The sequence below is a fragment of the Condylura cristata genome, unplaced genomic scaffold, assembly GCF_000260355.1.
Source record: "Condylura cristata isolate star-nosed mole 26May11 unplaced genomic scaffold, ConCri1.0 scaffold00022, whole genome shotgun sequence".
Classification (NCBI taxonomy): Eukaryota; Metazoa; Chordata; class Mammalia; order Eulipotyphla; family Talpidae; genus Condylura; species Condylura cristata.
This window is the reverse complement of record NW_004567123.1, coordinates 8,113,913-8,134,128: the sequence shown is the minus strand read 5'-3', so window position 1 is coordinate 8,134,128 and position 20,216 is coordinate 8,113,913. Positions and strand designations below refer to the sequence as shown.

At 37.0% G+C, this 20,216-nt stretch overlaps 1 protein-coding gene across 1 annotated transcript in view; it reads left to right on the top strand.

Moving 5' to 3' along the window:
* Positions 1-20,216, top strand: part of MACROD2 (MACRO domain containing 2) — a 1,662,610-nt gene that overhangs the window by 1,234,734 nt on the left and 407,660 nt on the right. The gene's annotated exons all lie outside the window — the stretch shown is intronic.

Here is a 20,216-nt window from a genome sequence, read left to right as displayed (position 1 = left end):
GTTCAGTGCTCTATGGGATTCAAACTTTTCCTTCCTCAGAGTAGTTCTTCTCTAAAAATATACCCAGTTCTTCATCTTTTAAAATATTCTTCCTTATCAAAAGGAACATATGTTTATATTTTTTATCTTAGAAGCTTTTAATAATAGAAAGGTGTAACAGCAGTCTCAACCTGGACTACAACACTGGGGAACCCCAAGCAGAAGAGAGTGAGACATAATAGGTGATTATCCAAGTTTAAAAACAAGGTGGGATCCATCTAAATATTTCAAGTAAGTTTGTAGTGAGTCATTTTGAATGAGAATTGAGTTGACAGCCAGAAAAGCAGGACATACCTTTAAAAAATTAAAACTATTGGGCCTTCCTGGAGGCACAAAGGGTTAAGTTGCAGCACTATGAAGTAATCCCAAAAAAACAACTACAACAAGAGTTCAATCCCTGGCCAGGAAGCTGACCCACATGGCTCAGCAGACCTCTCCTGCCAACTTGCTGCTCCCCTCAGCAGTGTATTTCAGTTAGTCTTCTTGCTCTGTTCCCTGCTCTGTCTCTGGTGAATCTTCTCAGACCCTGCACCTCTGGCCCACCCCAGCTCTTAAATGTTTAAATTGGTAAGTGATATCATTTTGGAGTTAGTGGGTCTGGGGGGTGGAGGTCCTTGGATTCACTCTGGGAAAGGTTTCACCAGTGTTCCGCTTTCAGTGGCACACAGCAAGTTCCCAGGCGAGTTTCTCCATAAGACGGAGACGTTAGTTATATTAAAGAGCAGGACTATTAAGGAAAAGGCTAGAGGAGTAAAAGACACTTACAAAGGAACAAGTGGGGGATGAGCTGCCCCCAGATTGTAACAGATACAGGTTTCATGGACTCCACCCCCACTCCAGATACTGGAACTACAAATCCCATCAATACCAAGGAGAACCACTTTGGGGCATAACTGTGGAGCTGAGCAGCCAGGTTGGGATAAAACCTCTGGTGGGTCCCTTGGCCTGGTGGTTTGTGGCTGTTTTTTTTGGCTTTTGATCAGTTCTCAGTGTGCTATTAGAGTCCAAGTTAGCAGAACTAGAATGTAGGACATTCTAGTTAACTTGTATTTCTCTCTCCTTTTTCCCTGGGTTGTTCCTTTACCTTTCTCCTTGTAAATAAACCCATTATCAAACCTTTTTTTGTGTGTGTGTATCTGCAGTAAGATTGAATCTTAAGTGCATGGGTGAGAACCCACAGATAGGCAAACCAATTCACGTTGGGGTGCCCTGTAACAAAAGGACAGGTTTGCCTAGATAGGCCGGCATGGTCATAGGTGGGTGGCCTTGAGGAGAGCACCCTCCACTGAGGGAGGCCAGTGAAGTGAAGTACTGGCAGGCAGGAGGATGCTGCCCTTCAGAGGGAGAGAGAAGGTGGAAAGAAGCACCTTCATAGGCACAGGTGGACAGAAGACTGCAGACTGCACTGATACAGACTCCGTCTCTTTGGGAAGGGCTCACACCTTGCCTTGTGAGCCTAGGTTTGTTGTTGATTTTGAATATCTATGCAGAATTTGAGAGGGACTAGAGATTTTATATGGTCTCCATCTCCTTATCTTTCACCTTTTGGGTCTGCCTAGACATGCCTGCAGCAGTTCCTACCTTCTTGGACTTAGGCATTGGAGTCTTAGGATCTTGATTTTTATGTCTGTGTCAGTGGATATGCTAATCTCTTCTACCCCAACTCCCTGTGTCAGTCAGTGTTGTGTAACCTCCTTTCTACTCTTTCCTCCATCAGTAAGTGATAACTTTTTTTTTTTTTCCTGGATGGGTTAGGGAGGGCATGGGTTAATAGTGACACAGGTACACATATCAAAAGTAAGACAAGAACAGATACCCTCTGAAGAGTAGAAGGGACTGGGCTGAAATTGAAGCAGTTTCTGAGTCATCAAGGTGAACATCAAAGGTCATACAGTAATTTATTATTGTAATTACTAGAACAGTAAAACATTGGGACAGGCAGCAGAGTCCCGACATCTTGCCAGTCTTCCACATCCTCATCAGCATTTCTGATCTTCAGAGGCTTGGAGCTTACAAGCAGCCTCATCAAGTACTGAGATTGATTATTTGCCCAAGACCAGACTTTTAGCTGGTAGTTGTTGACAAAGATTGTCACCCTGGTCTTGTTCTTTACTAGGAGGCCTTTGAGAGGAGATGGTGACATTGGGTTACCATGGTAAAAATCATGAGGACTCAGAACCAACTATGAAGACAAAGGAAAGTGAATTCCATTATTTCAAGGGCTCTAGGGCAAGGGCATCTTCAACAGTATTCAAGAAAGAAGGAAGCTAAGTTTTTAAAACCCTCAGTGTTGATTAAAGAGTGAGCTCAGAAACAAAGCTAGGGTGTTCTTGCATTTATTACATTTACTATTTGCACTGCTATCTTTGGTTTGCAGAATAGAAAGTTGTAGAAAATGCAGTGACCATTGTGGCATGTTGAAAATGCTTATTATTAACATGGATTAAGAAACAAAAGTGAAGTCAAAAAGAAATGAATTATGTTCATCAAAGATTTGTTGATGGAATGAATTATTCATACTTTAATAATGTTCAAATTATTTTTTCTGGTGTAATTTTGGGTATATTTCCAGTGGTCCAGAGCTTTAATGAAGTCCTACCCATCCTAAGATATTTGTCTCTCTTTTTAGTACTTTTTAGTGTTTTTTAAAAGAAACCCATAGAAGTGATGACATGACCTTTTGTGCATAAGCCTTCAGTGGATCATCCTTGGCATAGTCAGCAAAGGATGTACTATGTCCCTGCCACTTAAACCTATAACCTTAACACAGACCTTTCCCCATTTGTTCTGAGTTCTCAACTCACTCCCCTACTCAGAGATCCCAAAGAACCAATCCAATGGGCTCCTTCCCACCTATCATTTTCACATGATAGTTCACTTACTATGAATAGTCCTCTCTGTAAGATAAATATAGGAGACCATTATTTTCTCATATAGAAGCTCATAATAGAACTCTTACTCTAAGAAGCCCCTCTCTCTCTCTCAACTCTCTCAAGCTGAATCATGACTTGTTTATGTACTTTCAAAACATCTTACCATTTTTGCATTAGAGTAATTACTTGATTAATACCTATCTTCCAATATTGAGGTTATTATGTGTTCATTCATATATCCCTAGCACTTACCAAGAGTGCCTATTTGGCTTACTGTGAACAATAGGAGCCATCAAAATTTTTGAGCAGGAAGTAATATGTCTGTATTTTTTAGAAGTAGAACCCTTAAAGGAAGCTTGGTGGTGAAATTGGAGAGTAAAAAGATTGATAATCAGGATTTCTTACAGCAATGATTGCAGTTGTCTTGGAAATATAAAAAAAAAAAAACAAAACTATCTGAACAATCTTTTTATTTACTTGCCAAACTTCACTTGCTTGCCAAACAATTATTGAGTGCCTACAATGTACGTGTCTGCTGTTAACTCTGCTGGGTGTTGAGGCTATAAAAAACTGTTTAGAAAATGGAAAAGAAGAGATGGATTCCCAAGGTACTTCAGTAGTAGATTCAGCAGTATTCACTGACCAGTGTTTAATATAGGAAAAGGGGGAATATAAGATTTTTATCTCAGTACTGTGTAGAGGGAGATTCTACTAGCCTCATTTAAGGACCTCAGGAAAATTAGTAAGTTAGAACAAAAGGCAGAGAACTAAATTTTAAACATGATGAATTTAATGTGCTTGTCAGATTTTCAGGTGAATCAGCTGATAGTCAAAGGTTTGTAATGAAGCATCACTGTTCAGAGCAGGAATTCTGGTTCATTGTGAATGTTGGCTTATAGAAGCAGGAAGATGGCAAGGCCCTCTTAATCTTGTGAAAAGTTGTAGTTTTTAAAACTCATGTTGTCTTTTTTGACCTTTAGAATACACCTAACTGAATGAGTAAAGACAATTGAATTTCTTTGTAATTAAGTATATTATGGATAGTTTATTTTTGATATAAAGAAATGAGAACAATCAAAGATAAGTAAAAAGATAAATAATACTCTTATTGGACAGCAACTGTTATTCTATAGTTTCTTGTGTTAACCATGCTTCAGTATGTATACTGTATATGTTATATAGTATATATCCATATATAATGTAAGTTTGTCATATGAGCTATATAATATAAATTTTATAAAAATATACTTTAACCATTTTAAATACATATTAAAACACTTTATTTTTTTCTTTCTTCCTTAATGTATAAATCTTGCACTTATCCATTTAGTACATAGTAAAGAATGTGACCAAGAAATACATTGTTAAATAAGTCTTTTACAGCAAGCTTCAAAGTAATAAGAGACCTAGAAGAGATATGAAACGCTAACATGGTATGTCCATGGCATGTTGTATAAATCAATTGCATTCTCTAAGGTGAGAAAGGTTCAAATCAAGTACATGGAGGAACATGTGGAGCTTAAGCTGACAATGCAGATGAGCATCAATCCTGCGAATGCACACAGAATTAGCTAAGAACATCTTGCCTTGCCAATATCACATGAAACTTACGGCAAGCATGCATTGATATAAAAGTATACCAACTCCACCATTGCTTATCCAGTGTGTATTCTAGCAGTTGTGGTTTAGTTTGTGTTTGCTAAATTGCTATATGTAATACTGGAATAGAATTTAATAATTGAAGCCTGGACAGGGTATATATTTATTGATGTTGTGGCTAATTTGGTTTGTTTTCCTTTTTCTGTCGTGGGTGGTGTGTTGATGGACATGTTTTAGCAAGATGAAATTCTTATTTTATACATTCAGTCAATAAATAACCACTTAGAAACTATTCCATGGTGAGCACTCTGCTACACTTCAAGTAGGACAGATAAAGTGATGACAAGAAGAAGTGATAGCCAAGAGGGAGTTTCCAATGGAGTTTATACAGTAGAAGATGAATAAAGTAGGATAGCAGGGAGCGTGGATGCTCGGATTATGGCAAGGAACTCAGCCAGGCTGGGTTCAAAGATGGAATATTAGTTGTGTGGAGGAGATGGTATGATGGGCTGAATACTTTGCCAGGACCAAATCGTGATCAGCCATGAATGTAATGCTAGAGTTAAGATTTCTAACTGTCATTAGGATGCAAAGTTTGTGTTGTACAGGTACTTCCAGTGACATAACCAGAGTGATATGACCAGCATGATATGACCAGCTTTACAATTTACAAAGATCACCCTTGCCACAATGTAGAGGGTAAAGTATAAGAGAAGGCAAGGATTCAGAAGAGAAGTTTGGTGACCAAGTAAGAAACTTTTGTCACAATCAAATAAGAATGATGAATATTTGAATCAAAGATGAAGCATCAGATACGGAAAGGAGAGGATCAAGACAGATAAATTTAAACTTGTGTCCTAGGGATTAAAGATTAGGAAGAAACCCAAGTTAACTGGGTTGTGAGGGAGTTATATAAGCTAGGATGACCTAACAAAGTATCACAAAACCAAGTTAACCAAAATTAATTTGTTCTTAGAGTTCTGAGTGAGAGATCCTCAAATCAAGAAGTTTGAGTCTCTTGAAAACTATAAGAATCTCATTTTTACTCCCAGTTTCTGATCATTTGCTGACAATCTGTAGAATCTGTAGTGATTTTGTTTGTTTTTTTGTTTTTTTTTTGGTTACACAAGTGTCAGCCTAATAACTATCTTCCTTCTTCCAAGTTGTTTATTTATATGTTCGTGTCCAATCCTCCCATCAATATATCTGTCATATTGGATTAAATATTCACACCATGCTAGGATGAACTCATATTAAGTGATTATATCTAGAATTATATTATTTTCCAAGTAATATGGTACTTAATGCTAGAACTTCAGCACATCGATTTTTAGGGGTCACAAGGTAATCCATTGCAGCTGTTAATCATGGATTTAGGAAATATATGACGATAATTCAGTTTCTGTGGGAAGAATTTATCATATGCTGCATTTAGTTCAAGATAAAAAGGGAATATATTTACTTATTTTTTTCTAGAATAAGATTTATGATTCTAGAACATAGAAACTGACATCTCTCAAAAAGAAAGGTGTTGGTACATTGCCTACTAAATCTCTTATATTTACCTTTATTGCTTTAAAAGTCTTTAAATTATGCAGGAAAAAGGCAGAATTTGGAGATTTGAAACATCAAAAGGAAAGAAATTAGGTGAATATAAGCAACCCTTCTGAGAATCTCAACTACCTGGCATTCATATGAGTTTTGGTTAATAGGCAGATAACCCAAACTTGATGGAAAGAACTGACATTTTGGATTTTCTTCAACATGTTTTGGTTTTCTGGTGTGACTGACACATATCCATATGTTACAAAGCTATATCTTGTGTGATAATAAGATTTTGCTAACAGTTGTTTTCAGGAAGCCTGGAACATTTTACAAATTCTTTAATATATTATTTAGTAGATTTTCTGTTTGAAAGGAAAACATTTCTTGGAAACATTTATTTTTCTATGCATAACTCTTTGCTGTCCAACATAGCCCCTTACACATTATAGTAGCTGAATGGCTGTTGCATAGATGCTCAGGATAAAGATTTTGAAAGGAATCTCTATAATCCTTACTTTCATGTGCCTTCTATCTTCAGGGTTCCCTAACTGCCTCTTCCCCTCCATGCTCTTTGGGAAAATGCTATGTTTGTTAAACCCAAATGATAATCCAAATAAGCATAATTTCAGCATCCAGTCTTTTCTTACAGAGGCATGTGCAACATTATTAGATAAATTGTTGGAAAATCTCAAGTTACACACTGCATAATTCATACACATGAGGGGCTACTTTGTGCCTTTCAGTGTGTCAGGCACCTTGGAGCTGTAACCAAAGAACCATATCAGACATTGTCTTGTCAGGAGTCAAAAGCTGGCATTGTTGTAGTCAAACTGATAATGTTCAGATCCTACTCAACTTTCTCTGGTTACATGACCTGAGCAAGTTGTGTGATCTCTGTAAACCTCAATCTCTCCTTTATAACAAGGGGATTATAATGATACCTACCACCTAGTGTTACTGTGAACTAAATGATTATAAAGTGATTCAACATATTAAAAAATACATTAACTACTAGATATTTTTGTCAACATTATCATTACCATTGTATTAGGCATCTAAAATATTTACATACTCACATGGACCTATTAAAGAACATTGAAGAAAGAAGGGCTTTGGGGGAAAAAGGGCTTTTGGGGAACCTTAGTTGTCTTGAATATTTAGAATGGAAAGAAGCTAATGACAATGTTCAGTTTATATAGAGGGGCCTAGAAGGATGCAATTGTCAATGACCCAGCAAATATAGATTGCTGGGAAAAGAATGAAAGGACAGGATAAAACTACACTGTCAGAAATCTACCATTTTAGGCACTTGGCTGATTTTTTACTTCCCTGACATCTGTTCCTCGCGCAATTTCCACAAAAATGTGTGTTCTCACAATATTTACTGTTGTAAGCTTCATCAAACACCCAAGTGATTTCTTAAAAAATAAGGGTCTTGACCTTTGCCTTTCCTTTGGCTGAGAACTTAATCATTCTTTAGTGAATAATACCTCTGTTTGTGGGTCCAGCACTCTTGACTGAAGTTCACATGGATGGCTTGACTAGTTTCTTTGCACACAACTCTTCAAATCAGAATAAAATGCCTCCTCCTTTTGATGCCAGCCTGTGGCATAGGATTAGAATCTGGTAAGTACTGAGAAACTCCTTGCTGGACTTGGTTTCTGGATTGATGTTACTAACTTGTGCCAAAACATGATAACCATAGTCAAGCATAGTGGATCTTAAGAACTTAATGTAATGTCTATCCCCTTTTGTAAGTTTCTACAACTAATTATATAATGACTATTTGGTACTCAGGCCCTTTAGGGTAGATGATTAGAGGAAGTATATCATAGGGTTTTAGTTTGAGTTGACTAAACCAGTTTCAAATATATTTATTAGCTGTAGCTATAACTGAACAATTTTTTTTCTTTCTGATTTTCAGTACCCTTATACTCAAAGAAAATGTATAATAATGCCATAATAATATGACTGTAGAAAATATTGAGGTTATTGTGTATACTGCAAACATTTGGGATATAATAGGTTCCCAGTTCAGCTACCCCTAACTTTAATGGTACCTCAGGCAGACATTCAAGTTTTCTGTGTCATGGCCATTGAAATCTTATACCTCTGCTGGTAGGAATGTCATTCCCTGATTTTCTAGACATGCCAGTGTAATGGAGTGACAGATTTCTACAAAGAATGGAAACAAAAATGGTTTCTATCCAGTCTGTGAATCCAAGACTTTATAAGAATCATTGTTTGGTTCTGTAATTTTAAATGATACTCCCACTTCCCCAAATAAAGAGCTCAAAATTAAGAATTAATTTGTTTAAATCTTTGTATGTAACAGCAGTGCCAGTTGAATGGCTCTTCTGGACACCTGTGCTTGATTATGTTGATCTCGGAGTCTGCTGGGTATTGTCTGATCTAGGTTAGGGTAGACCAGGTAAACTAACTCTGTGTCCTTTCATCATGCTGGGACAAGGAGCCTGCCTGGTCACTTTGCTTTCATGGTGATGGCAGAGGCAGAAGACTGAAAAGACCAGTGGCTCAAATCCTTTGCAAGACTCTGCTTGCCTCACGTCTGTTTGCATCATTTTGGCCACAGCAAGTCACATGGTTGAAAATAAAGTCAAAGGACAGGAGCCGTCCCCCTCCCCACAGTGGAAGAGCACTGCAAAGTCCCATCAGAAAGACTGGCTCCACAGTGGGGGCAGGGAGGAATGAAGGAACTGTGTCTACTAACTACTCTAGAGCAATCCTTAATGCCAAGGCACCAGTCACTTCACACTTCACAGCATCTAGACTCTGGGGAACAGCTTTTTTTTTTTTTTTTTAATATAATAGTTTATTTTTACATCATGTTGTGCCTTTGGAAACAGCTTTTTGCCCTAATATTGATTTTTTTTCTCTGATGGAATATAGTTTGCCTTTGTCTCTGTGTCATCAATAATAGCACAAAAGAAAAACTTGGTGATTCTCCTATAGACTCAGACTCAGTTTGTAAAATAACCTACACTCTTATTTCAAGAACATAGACTCTTTATACAGTAAGAACTCTTCCCAAATAATTTAAATAGATGTCCATTCAATTTAACAGCTAGGAAGGAAGATGGCCAATTTTCACTGTGTTCTCCAGATTATGCGTTGGATACAAGCACAAAACTAAATTGTTTTGAGCAACAGAGGTCATCTGAGAGTAGATGTCCTGGTATTGTGCACATTTGCAAACAGAGTTAAAGTTGTGTCCAAAAGCCTCAATATGACTTTGTTTAAGATACCATTACAGTGCTGAGGACTTAAACCAACTCTAGGTGTCCAAACACTGCTTTCTACTTAATTCTGCCTGCATTTTTTGGCCACTCTTGATTGATTTTCTTTTTCATTTTATTTAATTATTGTTAAATGGAGTGAAGAGCACATATTAGTTTAAAATGTCACATAATGCCTGGTTTTTCAAGGAATCATCTTATTTTCATCTTTTGACTTCAGTCCTCCCATACCAACTCTAATGCTTCAGGGAAATTTCTTAACCTCTGAACAGGGCGGGGTCACATTCTGGTTTATATGTCCCCATTTTCATGCTGCATTCCTCAGAGAGGCCTCCAGTACTTTCTGAGCTGATAGAGTTTGACTGTCACTTGAAAATGTTTTCCTTCTAACTGTTTTCATTTAGAAGCTAATTTATACTCTGCTTTCAAGTAGGCTCAACTCCATTTCACATCTCTGACATGTACCACACATTGTACTGACTGGGGTGGAAGGAGACAATTCAATCAAAGGATGTTTTCTCTATGGAGAAAATGAGTATTATTTGTTCATCTTGCAATTCAGTATTCTGGGCAAATTATGATGTTTGGCATAGGCGCTGGCAAGGCAGAAAGACAAATAAATTGCATGGTGTGAGAAAAGCCTTCTTAATATTAAGGTTTCCTTAAAACAGTGGGTTTTGGCTGCAAGCAAAATATTAAGCTGCAAATCACTGGTTTGCAACTTCTTGATCATCAGTTGTAATCCCAAAAACATATTTAATTTCCTATTTAGTCCTAATTTCTCTTTGTTCCTTAATGATATTTCTCCCCACTCAAAATAAGCCATCTGTTGGCGGCAACCCACAGAAAACAGATACTGCACACTCAGTAATCTTGCAGTGAGAAATTACTCTGTAAGAATGAAAAACTGGTCTCTTTGTATTCATGGAGTCAACTTTAAAATTTCTAATTCTCTCTCTCTCTCTCTCTCTCCTCTCTTCCTCTCTTCCTCTCTTCCTCTCTTCCTCTCTTCCTCTTCTCTCTCTTCCCTCTCTTCTCTCCTCTCTCTCTCCTCTTTCTGTTTCCATTTTGGCCATATTGGGGATAGAGCTTGTTTCACTGTTTTTTGAAACATTTGTGACCAGAGGACATCTGTATACTCACAGGACAGAGAATGTATAAGTGGCTTATAGATGAATTTTGCCATTTTTTAGCCCTTAATTTAGTAAGGACTTGTCATGTTTTCAGGAAAATGTACACACCAGAAATAGAGGTGATGGCAGAATAATTCCTTTCATTTGCAGAATGTGAGACAAAGGGGTTGAATCTAGAAGAAGGGGTGCCAGGATGTGGAGAGTAGGTAGAATACTGTATATTCTAATTTTTTGACCAAGCCTGTCTTTTGTCTGTATTTTTAACAACATTCCTAACAAAAGGACTCTCCTGGACTGTGGCAAACGTAAAGGTAGCCAACACTCCTTAAATATTAACTATGTGCCACAGTTAATATAGTTAATATATTAACTCGCTAAGTGGCTATACAGTGTGGGATTTCTACCCTAATTATCTCAACAACATCATGAACATTCTCACATTTGCATTGTTACAATAGGACATTCGTGTCAGACGTCGATAGCTGCTAAGGGTCAGAGTGGACAATAATCTGGGGTCTCCTCACTTAAGCTAAAATTGGAAATGGGGTAACAATGAAGTTATTTTATCCTGTAGGCCTGCAAGAAACCTAAGAAAGAAGAAAGTAATTCAGATTCACTTAAAAGAAAGTGTGTTAGACATATTGAAATGGACACACAAAGCACATCAATGGAAAAGTGAGGTAGAGGAACTTTTGATCTTCCCTTTTGCTCCCTTATGTTTTGAAAGATGATTCCTTTTGAGGCCATTTCTTCAATGGTTGCTACACATAAGCTTTAGATGACTTCTCTACCTCCCAGAGAAATTAAAAGGTAATATCACTATTTTACCATGTGAAACTTGACGTCTGATTCATATATCTTTCAGCCTAAAGGCATATTTTTCATACCAGAGTGCATGTCAAGCAGTGAATTGATTCCTTTTAGAACTCAAAAGGAATTCCCTTTCCAAAGGAAATTCAAGTAAGTGAACAAAATTAATGAAACTTTTACTCCCCATCTTCTTTAATTAGTGAGCTAGAGAGCAACAAGTATCTCACCTGTCAACTCCCTTGATGGTTTGCTTATTGAGTCAAACCAAAGAAATAGTCTGCCCCCAATGTCAAACCCTATCTATTGATATAAAAATCTCTACGATCAAAGATCTACTTAAAACTCATTAGTGTGACCTTCATGGCATTAAAACTCTCATTCCCTCAAACCAATATCTTAGAGCCTTCCCCTCTCTATCATGGATATTCTGACTAATAAATGTCACTACATAGTGGAGGTTGCCTCATCTCACAAATTTCTACTGTCAAAATATTCTCAGCAGTACTAGACAGATGGAAGCAATCCAGGGAGCATAACAAATGCTTGTGCAGCTTTCAGAACACTCCAAATGTAACAGTACTTGCTGTTCTTGCCTAGTAATATGCCCATTGCCATCATTTTCCTCCCTAACAATCTGTCCACAACGACAAGTTCTATTCCATTTTCTTGATGAGGGTTCATGTCTCTTAAGCCATATGCTGTTACTGGAAGATTAGCCTAGTTGTAGCCTTCAGATTTTTTAATAAGTGGAATAGTACAACTTATATTAACTCCCATTATCTTTCACTTATCTTGGTATGGTCCCATATCTTAGTAATTTCCTTAACTTAGAAAAACTAAAGAGTCCCTGAATATGATAGAATATCTGTAGGGTGGAATAAGTCACCTAATTGTTCTCCTTGGCCAAATTTATTTGTATTTTCAGAGGAGGATCTGCCTCCTGCCATGAGTTGACATGGTGGTACAAGTTTTGTAACCGAACTCAGAACTGGTTAAGACAGATGGATTTCTGTGTTGATCCAGTGATTTCTCCTGTGTATGTCTTCATTTCCTCATCATGCCTACTAAACAGTATTCACTTCAGAGCCCACCATTTGCCCTGGTTTCACCCTATTTAGTAACTGTTTCTGAATGTAGGCAGTTTGGGTGCAAGCACATTTTAAATGATGTTGGCAACCTCAACATAAAGGTCAGATTTGAGAGTAGACACTAACTGTGCTTTGAGTCTATCCAAATATTCTTTGTTATCTCTATCCATGTGTGTATTTACTCATCTGTTTATCAATCCATTATCTGTTTATTTAATCTATTTTTAATATTTGGAGAAATTCTTCAATATTTGCAGTCACATATCTTAGCTTTATCTTGTTATCTGAATATATACTGTAATCTAATTTTTCATTTGTTTCAACCCATCTGATAAAGTCCCTCTTTTTTTCTGGGTTCTAATCAAAAGGGCTTGGAATTCCACAATTGAAACATAATCATTTTAAAATGTCACAAATACTTTATCTCCTTTTTCAGAGCAGAGTCTGTTCTTCCCTTGAATCTGGGTCAGCCTTAGTGATGTTATCTTTACTGCTAGCATTAACAGAAGTAATGCTGTGAAATTTCCAAATCTAGGTCAGTAAATGACTTGTATATCTTGATAGTTCTCATGGGTTGTTGTGTATTGGAGAAGCCAGCTGCAATCTAATAAGTAGTATTACTCTAAAATCATTATGCCAGAGAAGATATACATAGATTCTCTGGTTAGCTGTCCTGATGAGCTCTCAACCAGCTCAGTCCAATGAGTCAACAATTAGCACTGACCATCAGTCATAGGGGTTATGACTGTAGCTCCTATCTTTGATAACCAGACTTGTCAAGTCTTCAGATAATTTCAATCCTAGCTGACATGAAACTTCATACTCTAAAAATTTTAATAAAGAGTTGTCCACTCAAGCCCATCCTGAATCTATGACCCTCAAATGTATCAGCTTAAATGAATTGTTCCTTTCACTGCTAAGCTTTGGATTAATTCATTCTACCAATAATAACTGAAATAAAGCCAATATTGGAGTAGTAAATTATTGATATCAAAGGAGAGTTTGCAATTTTATTTTTAAAAGATGGGTTGACTACTTTTCTAGTTTGTACCTTTCTGTTTTAAGCTGCAATTGTTTATAAGCTTTGTTGCTAGATGGAGATAGAGATGGCCATATTTTCTTGACCTACTTCTATCTTTCAATATTTCCCACAGAGAATCATGTGATTTATACAGTTATGAAGAGGCAATCTTAATAGAATGAGTTTTAAAGTAATAGGAAGAAAAATGGAGTTTTAGAACATCCTATTCACTCTACTTACCCCTAGGTTAGACTCTCATATACATACTGACTGGTTTGCCACACCTACATCATCTTCTGCAGAGTGGGTGCCTTGCTAAATGTCTACTGAAAGTTTGAGTAATACAAACTGAGGTTTTATTTGGACCCAAATACTTGATCTCCAGTCAGTAGTGACGAACATTGGCATCACTATCACAATTCTCCAGATTGTCCTAGGAGGAGTTCATTTTTCTTCTGTCTGTCCCAGTCTCAGTCATCATGTCCAATGATCTGGTCAACTTCACCTTAAATTGTACTGACTCATCAATTTAATATATCTGGTGTGGCCTTTTCGCAGTCTAGGAAAATGTGAATTTAAACCACATATTTGTGCATTTGACATATATATGCACATCAGTTCCCCCTCCCTTTAAACTTTCTAGATATTCACAAATATTTCAAAATGCAACTTCCAAGAAAAAGAACTTTTAAAAATTGGTAATAACCAAAGCATTATTGTGCTCAAAAAACTTGACACTAAGTCAAAAATATCCAATGTACAGTTCATATTCAGATTTCTCTAGTTCTAATGATGTTTTTTGTTTCTGTTTCCGATTATACCATATTCAGTGCATCACATTTAGTTGTCAGGTCTCTTTATTCTCCTCTAACCTAGAAAAATTTTACCATCTTTTGTGTGTGTGTGCATTCAGTGAAATTGATATTTTTAAAGTGTCAAGACCTATTTGTTCATGTTTTAGAATTTGAATTTCTCTTCTGTCTTCATGATTAAATTCAGGTTAGAAATTTTTGGTAAGCATATTTACAGATATTTATTCTCAGTACATCTCATCAGGAGGCTCTTGTCATAGATTAGTCTCATTATTTATGGCATAAGAGGTATCTTCAATATTTTCATTATAAAATACTTTTTAAAAAAGTTTAAGTAATCTGAGGAGTGACACTTGGAAACTGCATAAATATTCCATTTTTCCATATTATCATGGTTTTAATTTGCTAATGTCTTTTCTGAATTATTTTATTGACAATTAAAAATTGATAAAGCTTCTGATAATAGTATCAGAAATAAATATCTACTGTCTCCAGCAAGGAAAGGTTTGAGGAAGGGGACAAGTGTCCAGCACATATAGCGGCATGTTCTACACGTGGCCTCTCAACCACTCTTCTCTAGTCCAAGCTTTTCCCTCTTCATTCAGGGGTAACATATGTCCACTTCTGGATCTTTTCCAACTTTCTCAGGCAAGAAGCAGTGACTTTTTATCTACTTCTCTGAAGTATTTTCTCTTACTGTTATCTTTCATCTCATAGGTTCTTCAAAAATGCTGGCTATTCTTGTCTTTTTTGTCACCTCACTTCCCATTCTTTGTTTCTATATGCTTTTACAATCATCATTTTTTTACTGTCACTTTATTTAAATTTCAAAAGAAAAGGGAAATGCTAAACATGTTTCTAAAACCTCATGCTTTATATATTTTGGTGTTTTTAGTTCTGTGATTTATAAGCAAGTGCATTAAATCTCCATTTCATTAAGTATTTCATGTACATTGTCTACAAACTTTGCATTATTTTTTCCTGTGTATCATATTACTATTCCTTTTTATTTGTTTACATGCGGATTTATTGCTTTTAAATAACAGTGAGATGGTTCCTTGGTTTCTTTATGTGTCTATAGAGTTTATTTTTTCTTTAAGGAACTCTGTTATTTTCTTTGAAAAAAAAGTGTTTTATTAATTAATCAACCCTATGGAAAGGTTGTTATATGGAGTGGGAACATGTGTTTTCCTCCCATGATAGCTTACTAGAAGTTCTTCTCTACTTCAGAAGACAGTTGAAGAAATAAGCACTCCCTTGCCAGAAGTAGCATCTGGGCCTTTGGCAGAATCCTCAGGTTGTTTTGTTGGCAGTTTCTTAGTTTGTGTAGATGTTCACAATCTTTCCTTAGCTTTCTCCACAGCTCTGAAATGTTTGAATCTATCAAATGTATCCCTTTAGCTGATACCAAACTGTGGATCTGATCACCAGGCAATTCTGGTGTCTTGGAAAACTCTCATTGTTCGGGGATGTGTTAAAAGTAAAAGTGGGAAGCACACTAGATTTCTTTCTTTCCTTTTTTTTTTTTTTAAACTTATTTTTTTAAGATTTATTTATTTTATTTATACAGAACTGGGGTACAGGCCAGAGATGCAGAGGGTGAGAGGATTCACCAGAGACAGAGTGGGGAACAGAACAGGCAGATCGATGAAGTACACTCCTGAGGGGAGCAGCGGGCGGGTCAGGAGAGGTCTGCCACGCCATGTGGTCACCTCCGGGGCAGGCGGGGATCGAACTCATGCGGAAGTGGCTTGAGCTTCTCAGTGCAGCGCTTTAACCCGCTGCGCCACCAGGGAGGGCCTCTTTTTTTTTTTTTTTTTTAATGTATGTTCTTTAAGTGTGCTGACGTAGGTACTGATGATGCCTGCCCTGGTTGCCCTTGCCCCTGCCTGAGTCTACCTGCAGACCTAGCAGACAGTGCCCATATATGCAGACAACTTCCTACCTCCTAGCTTCATTATCAAGAGAATTCTCCAGGGCCATGAAAAACTAAAGGGTAACCTGAAGAGTAGCATGAAATAATGCTGCCAAGGGCTTCCCTTAACAGGGAGCATGAACCAATGAATAAAAATACGACACCTCAGGCCTTTACTATACAAATTCTAAGCACATCCTACATGCTCTCTAGAAAGGAATATGATCCCCAATTAGCCCCCTTGGTAACTCACTGCTCAACACTACTTTATTAGATGCTCACTATGTCTACCTCATTTCTTCTGCCTCCCTAGTACTTTCTAGAATCAGTTGTCAAATCAGCTGTCTGCCAGTCTATCTAAAGGTCTGCTTTAATGGTAACAGTTAAAAAGAATCAAATGCTCCAGAGAAGGTATTATTATGGGACCCTCCCTGGTGGCACAATGGGTTAAAGCTCAGCACAGCAAGCGAGCTGCAGATGCTTTGGTGCAAGTTCGATCCCCAGCTCCGGAGGTGATCCACATGGCACAGCAGACCTCTCCCCACTCTGTCTCTGGTGAATCCTCTTACTGCTCCTGCACCTCTAGCCTTTACACCAGTTTATACCAGTTCTGTATGCAAGAATAAATTAATCTTAAAAAAAAAGAAAAGAAAAGAGAAAATTTACTTATTACACCTTGTTGGAAACTAATTCTTCATTGGAAAAAGTACACAAGAAATTATCCCTCACCTTTTTATTTTTTTCAATTTAACCATTTGCCTAAAACTTTTTGTCTTTGTTGTTTGAAATGTCCATTGTGTTATAAGGTTTCATGCTAGAGGTTGAGAAGAAGGAAAAAATTGTTTATTAAATAATGTTTAAGTAAATAATAAAACCATATTTACTTTATTCAAACATCTCTGGAATTGCTGCTACATGCCAGCCTTTCTGCTAGGGACCATGAGCACATGAGTGACCAGTACGAGCATAGCCCACCCCTTTCCAGTGCAGATACTAACACTGATGTGAATGCACAATTGATTGTAACTGCAGGTTGGGGCAGCCTATGATAAAGTCATGTTGCTGGCCAGAAAGATCATATTTGTCCATCCCTCTTTGTTCAACACCTCACACAAAACCTGGAATACAGCAGGCATTTTAGAAATGCTTATTGAGTTAAAGCATATTCAAGAATGAATTATATTCAAGTAACTGCAAAAACATACTAATATGACATGTGACAGGAATAAACCAGATAAAGGAGCGATAAAGCGCTGGACAAGGGTCAGTTCTTGTAGGCCCTTGGGTACTGTATGTAGGAGTAAGAATTTTATTCTAAAAGTAATCAGACACTATGACAATTTAGGTACTAGAGACACAGAATCATCTTAGTAGTTTAACATATACACTCAACAAGAAATAAGACTAAATCGAACCAACAAAGCAGCCATTGGGAAAATCAGGGAGCTGTGCTGTAATTCACATGCAAGATGATGGGTGCCCCAAATCAGCTAGTGGTAGTAGGGAAGTGGAGCTAGAACTGGACTGGAAAGAGATTTAGGAGACATAATCGATGAGGCACAGTTCTTGTTAGACATGAGAAGTTGGTAGAAGGCTGTGCTTCCAATCCCCTGGGCTCTAACCAGCAGGACCACTGAGTAAAGGTAAAGAAAAAGGAATTCACATCAGCATGGTGCTAGAGAAGTGAATTTTAGCCATAGTTGTTCAATATTAAGCATTTTTATTCTGCCATATATAGTAAAAAGATCATTTATTTATGAAAAGCAGGTAAATCTGTCACTTGACTATTCATAGATAATTCATATACCCTTTTCAACCTGAATATATTTCAACAAAGAAAAAATTGTGTATGTTAATTTCTATCAGGTATGTGTTTTATTTTTAACATGAAAACCTATAAATTTTAGTAGTCATAGCTTGAAAAAATAAACTATATAACATTCATATTCTTAAACAACAAGATGATATACCTTGTATGTTTAGAACAGTTATTTGTTGAAGTAGTTTAATGAAATTGATTATAGCCCTTTAGGTTCAGTTTATTATTTTGAAATTACTTCTTTTTAGCAGTGTGAGAAAGGGTAAAAAGGTTAAATGAAGCTGAAGTAGCAAGCTGGGCCATTTAAAGAAGGCATAAGTTTAAATTCTGAATGCTGAATAAAAATGTCCTAAAAGACCTTTGTTTGGAAGGAAATGACTTTAGCTGTTTAGCCTTGGAGGGAATAAACAGTCACATGCATACTAATCCTGTGAATCTCAGTGGCCATGCTCACAGTCTCCTTATCTTTTATTCATTCAAACTATACAAGTATTCAAGGGAGAGAACCCTTGGCATTTTGTAGGATTGCCACTAAAATCCAGAAGCTACCTATGTGCCAGAGGAATTTCAGTTATCCTTAATTTTACATGACTGAGATATAGGACTCTCTAAAGACAGGGAGTGAAGAAGGTAGAAAGTATGCATCACTGGGGGAAGGAGGGAGCATGTGGAGGGTCTTTAGGGTAGCTGTGGAAGAAGTGAGAGATGGAGGAATGGCAGAGGATTTGGAAGACCTCAAAGAGCTTTTTGAACCCTCTCAGTAGCCCTGTTGTTGAGTTCTCCTTTGCTCCCATATCTCCTCCCAAATCAAACCCTGACTAATTTCATCCACTCTTGAACAACTTCTGCAGTAGGGAGGTAGACAGGCATAAGTGAGATATGAAAATTGCCTGTTTGTAGAATTTCATTTGAATTAGTCATTGTGATTGGATTTGTTTCTTCTTGCAACTAGTGTATGGTTTCATCGATGCACTTTACTACACTTTTAAAGCTATACTTCCATAATAATCTAGCAGTTTCCAGGACAATAAAAAAGGTTGCATATGGTAACTGTTGATCATGGGGAGTGATGAATTGGTTCTGCTCTTTGGTAGTCTGAAACAGATCACTGAAAGTCTAGAGAAACAGGTAAAAGGCTGACAGTTAGGACAATGAATTTTAAAATTTATACTCTGAGCTTATCCCACTTATCAAGAAAATTTGACATTAGAAATACCTGTAAATTAACTGCGATGGAAAGTGTGTGACATTTATAGCTTGGCATAATCTTCAAATGAAGAACATGTTTATTTGGTTTGAAGGTAGTTTATTCAGGATTCATTGCCCTGATCTTTATCTCTCTCAGGTCATAAATGGGGCTCACTGAAACCTATGCATTCCTGACTTATTCAAACCTGCTTCTGAGCTGTATTTGGCTCAGTGAAGCAGAGAGGCTTAGCGAAGGAAAATTAAAATGGGTCATATGCATCTGTGTCCTCTTTGAGGCATATCACAAAAACAGCCATTCTGGGAACATGGTAAACAGTTTTACCCATCTGTCTAGTTTAATCTATTTGGGGATTAAACCTTCTGGCTTCTCAGAGTATAGGGTTGTGCTAGAGGCTCTCTCACTTATGATACATGTTTCCGGAATGCTGGTTACTTCAATATAAATGATGGATTTGGGGCACTGTATTTACTTAAAGAATCATAGATCTCTTGATTTATACTAGGACATCTGGCTTCCCCCCACCCCCAAATGGTTGCTTAAAGTGAAGCTTTTTGCCCAGAGACAAACTAATGCCTAGGTATTCATGATGCTCACTTATTGATAATCAGAGATGTACTGGGTTTTTAAAAATATGTTTGGTTGAGCAGCATGAGTTATTAATAGTACTGGACTTCTTCAATGATTAAAATATGGGAAAGGAGCTACTTGAACTGTAGTTGTTTTATATGACAATGTAGTTCACATGGCAAGTCTGTGCCTATTATTCATCTTTTAAAACATAAGAAAAACATTTGGGAGATGTTACCAAAAAGAATCACTGTCATTTTTTGTTTCTCATATGACACAGTTTTCACATTAAGAACAAATGTGGATTTAAACTAAATCATTTCTATCAATGGATCCTTGTGCTGCTCTGACTTCTCTTTATTGGTAGTGATTTACTTCAGCTGGTGAACTTCTCCCCACCCCACATTGTGAGACTGATGCTTGTCAAAAAGAAGGAAAGAAGCCTTGATCTTAGAATTTCCAACTTTGTTAACCATGTGGATTTTTTTCACACAAGTCTCCAAGCTAGCTATTCAAGGCTTATATCAG